We start from the raw sequence: 14,071 nt of genomic DNA on the forward strand, positions 1-14,071 counted from the left end.
GTGCTGGTCTGCTGGTGATGGTATTTTAAAGCGTTAGTTTGTCTGAAAAATTATTTCCTTTTCTATTTTAAAAGATATTTTCACTTGATAACAGAATTCTAGGTTGGCAGTTTTTTCTTTCTATACTTTAAAGATTTCCTCCACATTTTGTCTCTGGTTCGTATTATTTCTGATGAGCCATCTGCTGTTGTTTTAATATTTGTTCCTCAGTGAATAATGTATCTGTTCTTCCTCCTTCGGGTTAATTTTAATTTATTTTTTTTTTAATCACTGCTTTCTAGCAGTTTATGATGTGCTTTAATGTGGTTTGCTTCATGTTTCTTTTGCCTGGGTATTGTTAAGCTTCTTGGATCAAATTTGGTAAATATTCAGCCATTATTTTAAATATTTTTCTCTTCCACTTCCCCTTCCTCTTTGGGGCCTGTAATTACATGTATATTTGGCCACTTGAGGTTGTCCTATAACTTACTGATGAACTGTTCATATTTTTTCAGTCTTTTTATTCTTTATCTTCGGTAGTTTCTACTGGTATATTTTCACGTTCACTAATCTTTTCTTCTGCACTGTTAAATCTATTAATCCAGACATTGTATTTTTTGTTCCTGGAAATTCTGTTCAGGTGTTTTTAATATCTTACGTGTTTCTGCTTAATGTGCTCAATATTCAACACATGAAATATAGTTGTAATACATACCAGTTTGAAAAGATATGTGTACCCAGTGTTCACTGTAGTGTTATTTACAATAGCCAAGATATGGAAGCAACCTGAGTGCCCATCAATAGACAATTGGATAAAGAAGATATGGTACATATATATAATGGGCTCTTACTCGGCAATAAAAAAGAATGAAATCTTACTTACTAAATCTTACACCATGGCTGGACCTAGAGGGTTATGCAAAGTGAAATAAGTCAGACAGAAAGACAAATACCATATAATCTCATTTATATATGGAATCTAAAGAACAAAATAAAAGAACAAAAAAGGAAATAAAGTAACTTCAGTTCCTCTTCTGATTCTACCATCTGTCATTTTTTGAGTCTGTTTCTGTTTTTCAGTTTTTTATTGTCACTATGAGTCAAATTTTCCTAGTTCTATGCATTCCCAATTTTTGATTGAGTGACAGACATTGTGAATTAGATTCTGGGTTCTGGATAGCTTTGTGTTATGTCAGTATTTTTGAGCTTTGTTTTGGAATGCAGATAAAATTATTTGGAAATGTATCCTTTTGAATCTTGCTTTTAAGCTGTGTTGGGTGAGGTTTGTCTTTCCTGAGTTTATTTTTATAAAACTATACAGATATATGTTTTCTTATTTCCTTTTCTTTTACTCAGATAGCCTGTATATGTTTTCATTCATTTTTATTTAATGCTAATTATGTTCTTTTTCCTTATAGTTCTTACATTCTTACTCAGGCAATAATTACCTGTGGCCTAATTATTGCATTAGTCTCTTAATTAGTGCTCTAGTTTTCAGACTCTTTCCATCAATGTAGTATTCAGATTGCTGTCAGAGTGATTCTAAAGCACAACTCTGATAATGTCACTGTGTTGCTTTTCAATACCTACGGCAGTGGGATTCACATTTTTTTTTAAATTCACTATTTATATATATGTTTATACATTATATATACATACTACTGGATGTAAGTTAGCAGGTATTAGTTTATAATATGTTCATAGTGAAATACACCCTAAAACACATTTTAAAGTATTTTAGTATACTGTATTTTAAAAATAATTAGTTGACATTAGAGTGAAATTATTAATGGAAGGGAATGTATTATATTTCAGCTAGTTCTGTCTAATTCTGAGTGCTTTTGGATAACTTTTCAGCCGTGTTTTGCTCATTGTTGATTTTTACCTTGTAACATAAGAAAGTTTATATACTGGTAAAAGTGTCAGCTTTGCTGTTTTCTTAGTGTCTCTTGTATATGCTTTATCAGAATTAACTCCAAACTGCCTTTTCTTTATGCTGTTTCTAAGCCTGATTAAAACTAGATATTAAAGTCTATTAGTCCACCTAACTAGGCATGAGAAACATGCTAAAACAAATAAGTGAATTTAAGAATATTGAATATGATACAGGACTGATGTAGAAATTACAAAAGGGCAGCAATGTCAGTCCATATACTAAATGAGTGAAGCTTTAGTTCTCATTTTTTTTAGATTAAAAATATGTATATTTTTCACTACTGACCCCTTCGATAGATATTCCTGTTGCCTAACCCTAGATCCCCTCCTAATTATTCTGCATGGCTAAGTTTTTATGTGTTTTGTATCAGCTTTTGTGGTGTAACAAACCTTTCTAAAATTTGGTGCCTTAAAACAATAATTGTATGCTTCATTCACAGTTCCCTGGGTTGAATGAGATGTTTTTCTGGTCTGGTTTGGATTGTCTGAGATTATCTGCATTGGACTCTCTCGTGTAACTAACTGGTCAGTTGGAGGGATGGCTGGAGGCTGGGTGTGTTAGGCAGAATTCTAAGATGATCCCTAATAACCCATGCCTTTCTATAACCTCTTTCACTGGCATGGAGTGGAAACTGTGATTTGCTTCTTTACCAATAGGATGTGGCAAAATCGAAGAGATTTTGCAGATGTACTTAAAGTCCCTAGTCAGTTGACTTTAAGTTGACTCAAAAGAGTGATTATCTTGAGTTGGCCTGACTCAGTCAGGCAAGCCCTCTAAAAGAGGACCTGGAGGTCAGATGGAAGAAGTGAGCAGTTCTGCTGACTCCGAAGAAGCAAGCTACCTTACTGTGAGATGGTCACATGGCAAGAACTGCAGGGATCCTTAGGAGTTGAGTGCAGGCCCCACTTGACAGCCAGCAAGAAAGTGACCTTAATCTTAGAATCACAAGAAATTGTTTTCTGCCAGTAACCACGTGAGCTTGGAAAAGGACATAGCTCCAGAAAAAGAAGAAGTCGATTGACACCTTGATGTGAACCTTCTGAGCCCCTGAGTAGAGGACTCAGCCAAACAGCGCCCAGACTCCTCACCCCTGGAAAGTTTAGATAATAAATGTGTGTTGTTTTAAGCTACTATTTGTAGTAACTTGTTACACAACTCTAGAAAACTATTAACACTGGATAGTGTAGGATGGCCTCACTATAATTTTATCTTTTCCATCTAGAACATCATATAAATAAATCATACATATGTTACCTTTTGAAATTGGCTTTTTCATTCAGCATAGTGCCTTTGAGATCTATCCAAGTTGTGTATCAACACTATTTCTTATTGTTGAATAGTATTACATTTTATGGGCATACCACAGATTATTTATCCATTCTTCCATTGAAGAACATTTGAGTGTTACCAGTTTGGGGCTATTACAAATAAAACTACTGTGAAAATTTGCATGAAGGTTTAGTGTGAAAATACTTTCGTTTCTCTAAGGTAAATACCTATGAGCGGAATTGCTGGGTCATATGGTATGTGTGTGTATAACTCTGTAAGAAACTATTTTCTAGAATGGTGGTACCATTTTTCATTCCCACTAGTAATATGTGAGTTTTTCTGCATTCTTATAAGTACTTGGTATTTTTCCTTATATCCATTCTAATAGATGCATGATAGATCTCATAACGCCTTTAATTTGTATTTCTCTCATGGCTAATGATGTTGAGTATCTTTTCATGTACCAACATTAAATATCTTTTTTGATGTATCTTGTGTTCAGATCTTTTGTCCATTTTCTAATTGCTTTGTTTTCTTATCATTGAATGTAGTGTTTTAGATACAAATTATTTGTTGGATATGTGATTTGCAAATATTTTCTCCCAGTCTGTGTAGCTTATCTTTTCATTTTCTTCCAGAGTGTCTTTTTAAATTATTTTATTAAATTTATTGGGGTGACATTGGTCAATAGTCTTCTTCAAATTTTAAATTTTATTTTATAGATTCTTTTGTGTTTGTGTGTCCTAAGAACTCTTTGCCTAACTATAGATCATACAATTTTCTCTTATATTTTCTTAAAGTTTTATATTTTACATTTAAGTCTGATTCCTTATTAGTTAGTTTTTGAATTAAGTGTAAGGATTATGTCAAAATTTATTTTTTTTGTCCAAGGATAGTCAGTTGTTCCGATACCATGTTTTAAAAGATTATCCTTTCTTTATTAAATTGCTTTTACACCTATGTCAAAAATAATTTTGCATATTTTATAAAATGTTCTGCTTTTGGACTCTTCTTTTTACTTTAATCCATTTACTTATGTGTCTTTTCCTCTATGTCAGTACCACACTATATTATATAGCCAGCCATATGATAAGTCATAAAATTAGGTGGTATGATTCTTACAACTTTATTCTTCTTCAGAATTGTTTTAGCGATTCCAGTTTCTTTGCCTTACCATGTAGGAACATCTTAACTATATCTACAAATTTTTTTTTGCTGAGATTTTAATAGTAAATACATTAGATCAATAGACCAGTTTGGGGAGAATCGACATCTTGATTATGAATCTTCCAGTCTATAGACATGGTATGTCTTTTAATTTATTTAGATTGTCTTTATATTTTTATCAGCATTTTGTAATTTTTAGCATACAGATTATGCATACATTGTTAGATATAACCTTAGTATTTAATTTTTTGGGAAGCTCCTGTAAATGGTATTGTGCTTTTAATTTTGGTTTCTAATTGTTGATTTCTAGCACATAAACAGTATTGATTTTTGTGTGTTCACCTATATTCTGTGAACTTGATAATCTCACTTAGCTAGTTCTTAGGCATTTTTTCTCTAAATTCCTTGGGATTTTTTATGTAGACCCTCATGTCATCTGTGAATAGGGCCAGTTTTATATATTCCTTCTGATCTGTTTGCCTTTTATTTTCTTTTCTCAGCTGATTTCACTAGCTAGGACTTCAGGTGCTATGTTGAATAGGAGTGGTAAATGTAGACATTCTTACCTTCTTCATCTTAGAGGGAAAGCATTCAATCTTTCACCATTAGTATGATGTTAACTATAGATATTTTGTAGATATTCTTTTTTACAAGTTTAAGAAGTTCCCTTCTATTTCTAGTTTGCTAAAAATTTTTATCACGAATATGTAAATTTGTCAAAAACATTTTTCTGCGTTAATGGATATGATCATGTTTTTTTCTTATCATTGTTTTAATTTATATTTCTTTGATGATAAATAATAATGAATACCTCTTCATGTGTTTATTGGCTGTTTGTATCATCTTCCCATTTGAATTGTCTATTAAAATATTTTGTCCACTACAAAATAATTTGTTTTTATTTTGTAACATTGATAAATGTTCAGAAAAGCTTCTTTTTTTTTTAAATTAATTAATTAATTAATTTTTTTAACGCCTACAGCACCTGGTATTCCTAGGTGGTCTCCCATTCAGGTGCTAACCAGGCCCGACCCTGCTTAGCTTCCAAGATCAAACGAGATCAGGCACGTTCAGGGTGGCATGGCTGTAGACCAGAAAAGTTTTAGTAAAGTACAAAGAACTCTTTTCTTGATCATTGTTAATGCCCCATTACACCTTAATACTTTAGTGTGTATTGGGGCATTAACAATGGTTAAGGACATATGTGCTACATGTCCAAAATACATATGCCACATGTTCAGAATACCCATTACACTGAGATGTTTTTACCATCTAATCTTCAGATTCTTTTAAAGTTTTGCTAATTTTCCTTTTATGCCTAAAGGATGTAGTTCAGAATTACATGTTGCATGTAGTTGTCATAAGTGTTTGGTCTCTAGGACACTTTTTATATTTTTCCTTGAATTTTATGATCTCGATTGAAGATTACAGACCAGTTATTTCATTGAAGCCTGTTTAGTATGGGTTTTCTTGGGTTTTCTCATGATTAGATTCAGATTATACATCCTTGTCAGGTACATCAGAGAAGTGATGCTAGGTTGTTCTTCGTGCATCCCATCAGGTGGCTCATTTCAATTTGCCCTGTTACTAATAATGTTCACTTTTATCACTTGGTTAAGTAGCATCTGCCAGGCTTCATTACTGTAAAACTACTCTTTTTGATAACTATTTTGTGGGAAGGGGCTTTGAAGCTGTGTGATTTCATTCCCCTTCTAAATTTTGGTTCTTTAGATCTTTCTGAAATCATGGTTTTCTATTCTATTCAGTGGGTTATAATCTATTATTATTTATTTAGATGTTCAGATTGTTCCTGATTTGGCTTGTGGGAATTTTGTCAATTTAGCTTCTGGTTCCCTTTGACATACTCCATCATTCTTGGAGTGCTATCACTTTCTGGTGAAAGATAATCTAGGCCCACTATGTACTTTCCCTGCCTTAGCCCTTATTATTAGCCATTTCTCCAGTCTTGGTTCTTTCAATGAACAGTGGTATTTAGAAGCCAAGATTTAGGTTCTAGATGTGCTTGTTGCTATTAGGGTGTTGCCAATCCCAGTTTCTCTTAGTGGGAAGAAGCTAAGGAATATTTGGGTGTATTTACATACATATACGTATATGCACTTACATCTATATTTATGTCTAGCTTTATCTAAATATCTTTAAAACCATGAATTTACACCAGTAACACAAATTCTAATGCAATCCCAGAGGGTTCATTCTAGTTTTCTTACTTTCCATAATTGTAACCTCCCTTCTCGAACAATAAGGAACTTGGTTCCTTTAGTTATTTAATCCTCTCACCCTCTTATATAATCTCCTCTCCCATCACTGGTGCTGCCCTTCCCTCATGAAGATGTCTTCTTTAATCCTCTTGGAATCCAACACTGTGCTGTGCTGGTCCCCGATGGATGGTCAACTTTCTCACCTGCTCATGCTCTGATCCCCCACACCAGGCTATCCTCTCATATAAATTATCTTCACTGAGCGTGGTCTTTGGCACCCTTCTCCTCATTCTTTGTTGGGGCGTTTTCATCCTTCCTAAGCTTTGATTCTCACACCATACCATCCTTGTGTGTGGATACTTTCCGTGCCCCACTTATGCTGATACCCTACTCTTGGTCACTTGGGCTCCTACTCTCCCCCCAATGGAAGGAAAGATTAGTTTGGAGAAGAAAGTGGCAGTTTTTTTTTAAATTTTTCTTTTTCAGTTGACATACAAAAAGTGGCAGTTCTTCCCTTAAAAAAAAAGCCTGTCTTTTTATTTTTCATTTGTTGTATTTTTTAAAATATACTTTGGATACAAGTCCTTTGTAAAATATATGTATTACAGAAATTGTCTCCCAATCTGTTAGCTGCCTTTTCATTTTTATTAAAGTGTCTTTGATTAGAAGTGTTTAATTTTGAGAAAGTTCCATAGTTAATGTTTTTAAATCTTCTAGAAGCTTTATATTTCCAGCTCCTATGTTTAAGTTTGTGGTTTGTCTTAAACTTTTGTGTGTAGTTTGAGATAGTGGTTCAGGTTTCTCTTTTTATATATAGCTAGTTGTTCCAGGTTTATTTGTTAAAATGACTTACTTTTCTCCACTAAATAGCCTTGGTACCTTTGTCAAAAATCAATGACTGTATTTATGTGGATATGTTTTAGGTCATGAAATGAGGTCATATTAGTACAGTGAGTCTTCTAACTTTGTTCTTCCTTTTCTGGATTGTTTTGACTGTTTAAGGTATATTTTCATATAAAATTTAAAATCAGCTTGTCAGTTTTTACCAAAACAATGCCTGTTGGGGGTTTTGATTGGAGTTCTGTTGAATCTGTAGAATAATTTGAGGAGAAATTAACATCTTAACAACATTGATTTTTCTAATCCACGAACATAGCACATCGCTCTATTTATTTAAGTCTCTTTTAATTTTTCTTGGCAGTGTTTCAAGGTTTCCAGTGAGGTCTTGCCTTAAAATTTTTTTTAAGTATTTAAAAATTTTGATGCTATTGTAAGTGGAAGTGGTTTTTAAATTTTGTTTTCGAGTTTTTTGCTTCAGCATTTATACAGTTGATTTTTTAAAAAAAATTGCATAATTTCTGACATTTGCTTTACTATTCTCTTTTCTGTACATATTTTTGTTCTGTACTAGAGTACAGTTGTAGGCGTAATGCCCCTTCTAAAAACAAGGAAATTCTCTTTCATAACCTCTTTGCAATGATCAAAATTAGAGAAATAACATTAACATAGTAGTGCTTGCTGTCTAATCTTTGTACTTTATTCAAATTTTCCTATTTTACTAATGCTAATTATAAAATAAAATAAAATTCTGGCTTAGGATTTATCCAACTCTGGATCATATGGTACATTTGTTTGTCAAGTCTCTTTTATTTCCTTTTATCTGGAAAAGTTACCACAAATTTTGTCTTTTGTGACCTTAATATTTTTTAGCAGTACAAGCCATTTGTTTTTTAGAAAGTTTCCAGTTTGAGTTTGTCAGAAATTTTTTTCATTTTTAAATTCAAGTAGTACATTTTTGACAGTAATACTTGAGAAGTGATGTTGTTCTCATGCATTATATCAGACAAATGATTCCTACTTGTCTGATTTCTGATAGTAGTAACTCAGTCATTTGGTTAACATGGTATCTGTTATGTTTCTCCACTATAAATAATAATTATGAGATATAGTCTTATCAAACTTTCATCCATTAGTTTTAATATCCACTGATAAATGATTCTTTCCTGAAACAGTAGTCAAGTGGTGATTTTTAAAATTCTACCATTCATTTGACATTTGTTAATTGTCATTCTGCAGTAAGGAAAAGCCTTCCATTCTCCCCCATTTATTTATTCATTATAGATCTACAGATTATTACTTTATTATTGAGTTATCCATTACTATAATTTTTAACTTTAATGCACAAATTATACAAAGTTAGCCCACGGGACTCCATTCTAGCTTTTGTGTCTTTCTACCATGTGTCTCTCATTACTGAACATTTTTTGACTTACCTGCTTCTGGCTCAGCAAGATGTCTGGGCCTAACTTGTATTTACTCAACCCCAGCTCTGAAATCAACCATTTTCCCAGGGAGCTCTGGGTCCTTTTAGTTTAGAATAGTGCACATGTACACATCTATATCTGTTTCTGGTTTATCTGTCTTTATATATGTTAGTTCATACTGATACCTTCAATTCCAGTTTCTTACTGCAGGGTTCATTCTAGTTTTACCCTTTACATATTTGTAATTTGCTCCTCAAATAGTTAGAAGCCTGGCTCCCATTATCTACTTTATATCTACTTACTTGCTCAGTTCTAGAATAAACTAAGTTTAATAGTGTCAGAATTGCCAGCCCATTTCATTGTGGAATACAAACCTACCAACCAGCGCTCAGTATTTGTTTGTAATTCATTTAATTCTTTAGCAAATGTACAGTTCAAATATTGTGTTCAAGAGTTACTCAGGTTAGATGAGTAACTGACCCCCTTCTGTCTGGTTATGTTAATCATTTAAAATACGTATTAGCACAAAAATTTTAAAGTATCACTAAGCTTTCTCTTTTCAAAGCTGTGGGAAAACAGGCACTCTCATATATTACTGTTAGGAACACAAATCACTACAACTTTTTCTGAGGGGAATTTAGCACTATTAACAAAATTGCATTTGCATCTACCATTTGATCCAGCATTTCACTTTAGGAATTTACTATGAAGATATATACCTTCAGCAATACAAAAGTACAGATTCACAAGGTTATTCAAGGCAGTAGTGTTTCTGTTTGCACAATATTAAAAGCGATCTAAATTCTGGTACCTAGGGGAGTGATTGCATAAATAAACTTTGGTACATCTGCATCATGGATATGCAATTGAGGAGAGAATGAGGAAGATTATCTATGAAATGATAGAGCAATTTCCAGGATATATTGTTAAGTGAAAAGCAAAGTGCAAAACACTGTCTATGGCATGCAATTTTTTGGTCTAAGAATGGAAGGGAAAGAAAATAGATGTTTCATACAGTTTTATCATTTGTGTGAAAAGAAACACAAGAAAAATAAACCAGAAACTAGATTGGTTCCCCAATAGGGGATGGGTAGGAATGGAGTGGAAAAGTTGGGAGTGGGGTGGGAAGAGAAGAGTGTCAGTGTCAGTTCTCTGAATTATAACCTTTGATATAGGTATAATTTTTATAATCATGTCATGTTTTACATACTTAAAAATAAACAAAATGTCAGAGATGAGGAATGAAAAACAAAATGGATTACAAAATGATAAGCCTAATGCTATTAACAGCTGTACAGTTCCTCTTGATATGGTCATACACATTAGTCATTCTTTCAGAAGGTAGATCTTAGAGCCATTTTTTCTCTTGTTCCCAGCCTAGAATGGACAGTTTATAGGGTGGCTAACTGTCCTAGTTTGCCCAGGACTGGGAAACTTCCCGGGTGCAAGATTTCTATTGCTAAAACCAGGAAAGTCCCAGGCAAACTGGGGCTAGTTGGTTACCCTGTTTGACATGGATTTTTCCTGAGACTGCCCTTCATCCTCATCTTGGGGATTATTTTCATCTTTTCTCCTATGATATATCTATCTTGCTGAGATCTCTTGTGGATCTCAGTGGGGTTATTATTTTTTTTGGTGGTTGTTATTATTTCTTTGTTTATTTGACACACATTCACCACTTGCTTCCTGAGAACAGGTGCATAAGGAGGTAAATTGTTTCATACCTTATATGTTTTTATTTTAAGTTCTGTATCGAATTATTGGTTTGACTCAATTATACATGTTATTCTATTGCGTTGTCCAGAAATGCTCTTGAGAAGAGTGATGTCGTTCTGATTCCTTTTCAGATGATGTGTTCTTTCACTGGGGAGGTTTTAGGATTTCTTTTTCAATCTAGTATTCTAAAATTTCATGGTGTGATGCTGTGGAATGGGTCTTTTTTCATTCATTGTGCTGGGCATTTTACCTCATTAAACCTGGAACCTCAGGTCTTGTCTTTTTGGGTAAACTTCCTGTATTTCTGTCTTTTTCTGGAACTTCTGGTTGTTGGATGTGGGACTTTCTTGATGCAGCCTGTTTTCTTTTTTTTGAATCACTTCTCTGAGAGATAACCTGTTTGTTGTTGTTGCTAATTTATTTGTTTTTTATTGTATCACATTTTTAATTTCCAGCAGATTGCTCATGTTCTCTGATATTCTTTTATTTTCTAAAAAATAGAATTCCGTACTTGCTTTTGGGCTATCTTTTTTAAAGAATTCTTTTTTAGTCACAGTTCACATACAATATTAGTTTTTTTGTATATAACATAGTGATTAGACATTCCTATAACTTATGAAGTGATCACCCTGATAAATGTAGTACCCATCTGACACTGTACATAGTTATTACAATAATATTAACTATATTCTTTATGCTGTACTTTATTTATATCCTCATGACTATTTTGTAACTTCCAATTTGTACTTCTTAATCCCTTCCCCCCTTTTTACACACCCCCATGTCCCTTCAGTCTGGCAGCCATCAAAATGTTTTCTGCATCTATGAGTTTGTTTCTGTTTGTTTATATTATTGTTTATATTCCACATATAAGTGAAATCATATAACATTTGTCCTTCTCTGTTAGACTTACTCCTTTCAACACAGTACCCTCTGGGTCCATCCATGTGTTGCAGATGACAAGATTTCGTCCTTTTTTATGGCAGAGTAATATTCCATTGCGTATATGTACCACCTCTTCTTTATCCATTCATCCATCGATGGACACCCAGGTTGCCTCCATATCTTGACTATTGTAAATAATGCTGCAATGAACATGTGGATTCACATGTCCCTTCGAAGCGGTATTTTGGGTTTTTTCGGATAAATACCCAGGAGTGGAACTCCTGGGTCCTTCTTTGTCTTTTGTTTTATAGCCTTTGTTTTAAAGTCTGTTTTGCCTGCTGTAAGTATTACTACCCTAACTGTTTTCCTCATTTCCATTTTCATGAAATGTCTTTTTCCATTTCTTTACTTTTACTCTTTGTGTGTCTTTCAGTCTGAAGTGAGTCTCTTGTAGGCAGCATATATAAGGTCTTGTTTTTTTATTCACTCAGCCACCCTGTGTCTTTCGATTGGAGCACTTAATCCATTTGCATTTAAAATAATTGTTAGATATGTAATTATTGCCTTTTTTTAAATTTATATTTTTGATGATCATCTTTTTTAAAGAAGACCCTTTAACATTTCTTATAATACTAGTTTGGTAGTGATAAATGCCTCCAGCTTTTTCTTGACTGGAAAGCTCTTTATCCTTCGATTCTAAATGATAGCTTTACAGAGTAGGGTAATCTTGGTTGTAGGTCCTTGCTTTTCATCACTTTGAATATTTCCTGCCAATCTCTTCTGGCCTGCCAAGTTTCCAGCTGACAGTCTTATGGGAGTTCCCTTGTAGGTAACTTAACTGCTTTTCACTTGCTGCTTTTAAGAATCTCTCATTGTCTTTAACCTTGGGCATTGTAACTATGATGTGTCTTGGTGTGGGCTTCTTTGGGTTCATCTTGTTTGGGACTCTAATGAGCTTCCTGGGCTTGTATGGCCATTTCTTTTGCCAGGTTAGGGATATTTTCCATCATTATTTCTTCAGATAGGTTTTCAATTCCTTGCTCTCACTTCTCATACTCCTGTGATGTGAATGTTGGTATCCTCGATGTCCCAGAGGCCCTTTAAACGATCCTTTTTTTTCCCCCCCTGTTCTAATTGGGTGTTTTCTGCTACCTTATCTTCCAAGTTGCCAATTCAGTCGTCTGCTTCATCTAATCTGTTGATTCCCTCTAATGTGTTATTTCAGTTATTGTATTCTTCGTTTCTAATTGATTCTTTTTTTCTATCTCCATTTTTATGTTTCCTTTCTCTTTGTTGAAATTCTTACTGAGCTCATTGAGAGTTCTTACAACCAGGGTTTTGAACTCTGCATCTGGTAGATCGCTTGTTTAGATTTTGTTTAGTTCTTTTTCTGGAGCTTTATTCTCTTCTTTCATTTGGGACATATTTCTTTGTCTCCCCATTTTAGCTGCCTCCTGTTTTAGTTTCACTGTATTAGTAGAGCTGCTGTGTCTCCCAGTCTTACTAGAGTGGCCTTATGTAGTGGGTACCCTCTGGGGCCCAGTGGCACAGTCTCCCTGATCACCTGAGCTGGCTGTTCGAGGTGTGTCCCTTCTGTGGGTCATGTGTGCCCTCCTGCTGTAGTTGAGCCTTAGGTGCTGTTTGCGGTCAGTGAAAGGGATTGACCTTCAAGCTTATTGGTTGTGAGGACTGGCCATAACTACAGTGGAGGAACTGTTGTTCAGGGGCTGACCCTATGGAGCACGATTTGCTTTAGCAGGGCTTTGGTGCCTACCCTGTCTGCCCTTTGAGTGTGTCATTTGTGGAGGTGGTTGGGTGGTGCTCTGGTGTGGTATGAAGCTGGCCACCAGGTGTTGGTTCTGGGGTCTCTCGGAAGGGGCTCTGTCGCAGGCCAAGGCCAGCTTGTGTCCTGCCTGGGGCCACTTGGTATTAGCTACAGAGTGATCTGCAGATGGTTGCTACTTATGCTGGGCTTGGGGCTGCTTAGCAAGAGATACGGGGCATGCCAAGGCCAGATGATGCTTGTTTGGGGTTTGTGAACCTTTGAGAGATTTTAGGAAAGTCTGTAGCATGAGCCAAGACAGGCTGTTCGTATGGAAAAGCCACTGGAAACAGCTTGGGTAGGCCCTCAAGTTGGCTGGGGCAGGGTCTCAGAGAATCACCAGGGTGGGGCCAACAGTGTTAGCCTGGTTGATGGAGAGTTAGTTATGGTGGTCCTTGCATCTGCACACTCGGTGGTGAGGGGTGGGCTCAATAAAAGAACAATGACTTCTGCCAGCACTTCTGTATGGAAGAAAGCTGCCCCTCCAGTTTTCACTCTGAAGCCAGGCAATTCAGTCACTCCCCCCATATCCAGCTCCAGTGGTGGAGCTCAGAGCAAGTGAGTCTGTCAGTTCTTGCACGGCCCCTTTAAGAGGAGCATCTTGAGCTCCAATAGCCCTGGGTCTCTCTCAGCCACAATCTCTGCTTTTTCTGTATATCCTTAGTTATAGGACTTCTGCTCAGCTAGACTTCAGGTGATTCTCAATAATGATGATTCTGTAGTTTAGTTGTGATTTTGATGTGGTCATGGGAGGAGACGAGCACAGCGTTTACCTACTCTGCCATCTCGACCAGACTCTCCTGGGCTGTCTCTT

General features: G+C 35.2%; 1 protein-coding gene and 1 pseudogene across 3 annotated transcripts in view; one reads left to right on the forward strand and one right to left on the reverse strand.

The window, feature by feature from the left end:
- Positions 1-14,071, forward strand: part of ASXL1 (additional sex combs like 1, transcriptional regulator) — a 54,456-nt gene that overhangs the window by 18,599 nt on the left and 21,786 nt on the right. The window lies entirely within an intron of this gene.
- Positions 5,325-5,443, reverse strand: LOC111731637 (annotated as a pseudogene).

This window comes from Pteropus vampyrus, unplaced genomic scaffold (assembly GCF_000151845.1).
Source record: "Pteropus vampyrus isolate Shadow unplaced genomic scaffold, Pvam_2.0 Scaffold388, whole genome shotgun sequence".
Classification (NCBI taxonomy): domain Eukaryota; kingdom Metazoa; phylum Chordata; class Mammalia; order Chiroptera; family Pteropodidae; genus Pteropus; species Pteropus vampyrus.